Consider the following 5,512-nt stretch of genomic DNA (forward strand, 5'->3'; position numbering starts at 1 on the left):
CCTTTAAAGGATCTTCAATAAGATTCACAGCAGATTTCTGCACAGAAACTCTACAGGGTGTGAGAAAATAGATACATTTCAAGTCCTTAAGCCAAAAAAAAAAATTGGCAGCCCAGAATAATGTGCTCAGTAAAGTACACACATTTTTTAAATGAAGGTAAAACAAAGATCTTCCAAAACAATCAAAAATTGAAAGAATTTGCTACCACTCTTGCGAACCTTACAAATGATATTTAAAGAGGTGCTACACAGAAACAGAGAAAGATGACCAGCATGGTGAAAAAAAGTGAAGGCAGAAAATTTCCTAGTAAAAATAAGAAGAAGATCCAAAACCATAAGAATATTAAAGAAAAATGCTAATCCCAAGTCATTACTTATCAATAATATCTTTGAATGTAAATGAACTACACTCTCCAATTAAAAAAAAAGACATGCTGGTTGGCTGCACTTAAAAAATATTTTTAAGCTGCCTATAAGAAACACACCCCAGCAACAAGGATACACACAGACTGAAAAGTGAGATGTTGAAAAAAATATTCCATGGAAATGTAAATCAAAAGTAGATATTAGGCCTGCACCAGGGCTCACAAGGTTAATCCTCTGCCTGCGGCGCCAGCACCCTGGGTACTAGTCCTGGTTGGGGAGCAGGATTCTGTCCCGGTTGCTCCTCTTCCAGTCCAACTCTCTGCTGTGGCCCGGGAGTGCAATGGAGGATGGCCCAAGTGCTTGGGCTCTGCACCCACAAGGGAAACCAGGAGGAAGCACCTGGCTCCTGGCTTCGGGTCAGTGCAGCACACACTTCTCAAAAACAAAAGAATACACTAAGAGATTATTGGAACTAATGAGAGAGTTTGGCAAAGTTGTAGATTATAAAAACACAGAAAAATCAATAGCATTTTTATATACAAAAATACCATGACTTGGAAATAATTTGACCACTCCCTTGAATAAGAGCTACAAAAATTGTTAATACTTTAGATTAAATTTAGCAAAGGATGTAAAAATTTTTTATAATTAAACTTACAAAGCATAAATGAAAGAAATAGCCAAAAATACAGAGTAAGAATCTTCCATGTTTGTAGATTAGAAGACTTAATATGATCAAAATGCCACCTTACCCTATTGGAATGGCTGTCATCCATAACTTAAAAAGTTATAAATGCTGGCCAGCGCCGCGGCTCACTAGGCTAATCCTCCACCTTGGGGCGCCGGCACACCGGGTTCTAGTCCCAGTCAGGGTGCCAGATTCTGTCCCGGTTGCCCCTCTTCCAGGCCAGCTCTCTGCTGTGGCCAGGGAGTGCAGTGGAGGATGGCCCAAGTGCTTGGACCCTGCACCCTGGCTCCTGCCATTGGATCAGCTCAGTGCGCCGGCCGCAGCGCACAGGCCTCGGCGGCCACTGGAGGGTGAACCAACGGCAAAGGAAGACCTTTCTCTCTGTCTCTCTCTCTCACTGTCCACTCTGCCTGTCAAAAAAAAAAAAAAAAAAAAGAAAGAAAGAAAAGAAAGAAAGAAACAAAATTATAAATGCTGGAAAAGATGTGTAAAAATGAGTAAGTACCCTAGTATAGTGTTGATGGGAGTGTAAACTAATATAACCATTATGGAAAGTAGAGGTAGTTGCGGGGGGAGAAGGAAGTATGGTTATCTTATTAGAATTGTGCCTATTAAATATTTTAATCTGTTCTCTTTAGATAAATAAAATTTTAAAAAGTAAAAATTAAAAAACCAAAACTCCAATGTCACTACTACATTTCAGTTACATATTCAAGAGCTTTTTATTCATTAAGAATAATAAATTAGCATCTATTTGAAACATACAGGCATTGGATGATGTACTTGTAAATTAACCAAAACTCAAGTAAAGAACAAACATACAAAAAAAAGTGAAGGCTGTTCATATCATTTGCCCACTTCTTTCCCAGATTGTTTGCCATGTTGTTGCTGAGTTTCTAGATCTCCTTATATATTCTTCATATTAATCCTTTATAAGATGCATAGATTCAGAATATTTTCTCCTATTCTGTGAGTTGCATCATCAGTTTGTTGAAGACATGAACAAGCATTTTTCAAAGCATGAAATTAATACGGTCAACAGACACATTAAGAAAAAGTGCTTAGGATCACTAGTCATGAGGCAGGTCCAAATAAAATACACAATGTTTTACCTCAGCTCAGTTAGGATGACTAGCATAAAAAAATTAACAAAAGCTGTTGAGGATGTGTAGAATATGGCATCATTATACAGTGTTGGTAGTAATGTAATCTAGTACAACTATTATTGAAGACAATATTTAGATTCCTCAGAAATCAGAAAATATCTAGATTCTGAGAAGAAAACCAAAGGAAATGAAATCAGCACATCAGAGTGTTATCTGCACCCCTATTGTTTAACACAACTTCATTTATAATAGCTACGATATGGAATAAGCCCTGATATATATCAACTGATGACTGGGTAAAGAGAATGTTGTGTAGACACACGATGGACTACTACTCAGCCATAAAAGAATATCCTGTGTTTCGCAACAAATTGAATGACCCTGCAGACCATTACACTTGGTAACTTGCAGCAGCTGGTGCCAAAGCGGGACCACGCACTTCTGGAGGAGCAGAGCAAGCAGCAGTCCAACGAGCACCTCCGCCGCCAGCTCGCCAGCCAGGCCAACATCGTGGGGCCCTGGATCCAGACCAAGGTGGCGGAGATCGGGCGCATCTCCGTCGAGATGCACGGCCCCCAGGAGGACCAGCTGAGCCACCTGAAGCAGTAGGAGCGCAGCATCGTGGACTACAAGCCCAACCTGGACCTGCTCGAGCAGCAGCACCGGCGCATCCAGGAGGCGCTCATTTTCGACAACAAGCACACGAACTACGCCATGGAGCACATCCGCGTGGGCTGGGAGCAGCTGCTCACCACCATCGCCCGCACCGTCAATGAGGTGGAGAACCAGATCCTCACTGCGATGCCCAGAGCATCAGCCAGGAGCAGATGCAAGAGTTCCGGGCGTCCTTCAACCACTTCGACAAGGACCATGGTGGGGCGCTGGGGCCTGAGGAGTTCAGGGCCTGCCTCATCAGCCTGGGCTACGAGGTGGAGAACGACCGGCAGGACAACGCCCCGTTCAACCGCGTCCTGAGTGTGGTTGACCCCAACCACAGCGGCCTCGTGACCTTCCAAGCCTTCATCGACTTCCTGTCCAGGAAGACCACGGACACGGTCATGGCCGACCAGGTCGTTGCCTCCTTCAAGGTCCTGGCCAGGGACAAGAACTTCATCACTGCCAAGGAGCTACAGAGGGAGCTGCCCCCCAACCAGGCCGAGTACTGCATCGCATGGTCCCTACCAGGGCCCCAGTGTGGTGCCCGGCGCCCTCGACTACAGGTCCTTCCCCACAGCCCTGTAAGGTGAGAGCAGCCTGTGAGGGCCCCTACAGAGAGACCCCCGGTTGAGCCCTCCTCACGCTTCCAGGAGGGGCTGGGGAGACCCCTCCTGCTCCTCTGACTCTGTATCTATGCAAAGCACTGTCAGTCCTTTTGGGGGTGAGGGGTGGACAGGGAGGGGCTGGGGCAGGCACACCTCTCTCTCTCTGGGTGGGCTGGAAGGGGCCTCCGTGTCCACCAGGGTACGACAAGGATGACTTTCTGGATCGGCACTGTGCTCTGGGAAGTACATGTGATGTGGTGGTGTGATATTTTATTTTATTTTATTTTATTTTATTTTTTTAAAATTTTTTTGACAGGCAGAGTGGACAGTGAGACAGAGAGACAGAGAGAAAGGTCTTCCTTTTGCCGTTGGTTCACCCTCCAATGGCCGCCGCGGCCAGCGCACTGCCCTGATCCGATGGCAGGAGCTAGGAGCCAAGTGCTTTTCCTGGTCTCCCATGGGGTGCAGGGCCCAAGCACTTGGGCCATCCTCCACTGCACTCCCAGGCCACAGCAGAGAGCTGGCCTGGAAGAGGGGCAACTGGGACAGAATCCGGTGCCCCGACTCGGGGTGATGTGCTTTTTTAACCCACGTGGAGAGGACAACAGGGCCCCTCTGCCCCTCCACACCCAGGCCAGAGCCCCACATGCCTTGTCCCGGAGCTGCCCAAAGAGGGCGCCACAGAGGGCGCCACAGCTACTCCATGGGACTAGGGACCCTGCCCCCCCCAGCTCCCTCCTCTCCTCCCCCTTGCCTGACTCACAGTTGCCAGGAGAAGAGGGGCTCCAGCCCCTTCTCTGCCAGAGCTGGCCTTGCTTTGTCTGGACTCAGGGTCTCAGGTTTTTTAAGGGCCAAGAAACACAAGAACCCAACAGACATACAAAATTTAAAAATTTACAAAAAAAAAAAAAAAACAAAAAAAAAACACAAAAAAAAACAAACACACACAAAAAAAAAAACAAAAAAAAAACCTTAGAAAATTACTATTTACTTTATTAGCTTACGGATTTATTATATAAATATATATTCACCTAGCTATCTTTGCCACCTCTCTCGTGCTCATAATGAAGACATAGCTGATTGGCTACCCCCGGCCGCCATTGTGTTGGCCACCGGGCCCTGGGTCGATGGGCTGCCGGCCTGGCTGTCTGGTAGTTGATGGTTTTGTTCCCCCCACTTTATTTATTTATTTTTTTTAGTTTGTTCTGATTGGTTATTTTTCTTCTTGGTTTCTGGATAAACAACCCTTCTGGGGACAAGATAATAAACGCGTAATATTTAAAAAAAAAAAATAGGCTGGCGCCGTGGCTCACTAGGGTAATCCTCCGCCTTGCGGCGCAGGCACACCAGGTTCTAGTCCCGGTCGGGGCGCCGGATTCTGTCCCAGTTGCCCCTCTTCCAGGCCAGCTCTCTGCTGTGGCCAGGGAGTGCAGTGGAGGATGGCTCAAGTGCTTGGGCCCTGCACCCCATGGGAGACCAGGAGAAGTACCTGGCTCCTGCCATCGGATCAGCGCAGTGCGCCAGCCGCAGCGGCCATTGGAGGGTGAACCAACGGCAAAAGGAAGACCTTTCTCTCTGTCTCTCTCTCACTGTCCACTCTGCCTGTCAAAAAAAGAAAAAGAAAAGAAAAAAGAAAAAGAAAACACCAAGTTTTTTTTGATTCGTGACAGCTATTATATGGAGTACCAAAAATAATATACAGGAGTGAAATTCACATCTTAATATTTGATTATTCCTTATAGCCCTTGTCATATTCCTGCAGAACAGCTGTCTTTCTAATTTTTACTTCTTGAACTCCTTTTTTTGTGAGGCTTTAAGCCTGTGATTATAAAATAAATTGGAAGTATTATAAAAATATATAAGAATGAAAGGAAGGGGAAATGTAGGGAAGGAGAGAAATATCATTTTTTAAAAATTTATTTGACAGGTAGAGTTAGAGAGAGAGAGAGAGAGAGAGAGAGAGAGGTCTTCCCTTTGTTGGTTCACTCCCCAAATGGTTACTACAGCTGGCGCTACGCCAATCTGAAGCCAGGAGCCAAGTGCGTCTTCTGGTCTCCCAAGCGGGTGCAGGGCCCCAAGCACCTGGGCCA

The 5,512-nt window shown here is 46.0% G+C and overlaps 1 pseudogene; it reads left to right on the forward strand.

Moving 5' to 3' along the window:
- Nucleotides 1-2,535: 2,535 nt before the first annotated feature.
- LOC149123455 (alpha-actinin-4 pseudogene) lies at nucleotides 2,536-3,420 on the forward strand (annotated as a pseudogene).
- The last annotated feature ends 2,092 nt before the right edge of the window (nucleotides 3,421-5,512 follow it).

Source organism: Oryctolagus cuniculus, chromosome 11 (assembly GCF_051225735.1).
Source record: "Oryctolagus cuniculus isolate XC-2025 breed Fujian yellow rabbit chromosome 11, ASM5122573v1, whole genome shotgun sequence".
Classification (NCBI taxonomy): Eukaryota; Metazoa; Chordata; class Mammalia; order Lagomorpha; family Leporidae; genus Oryctolagus; species Oryctolagus cuniculus.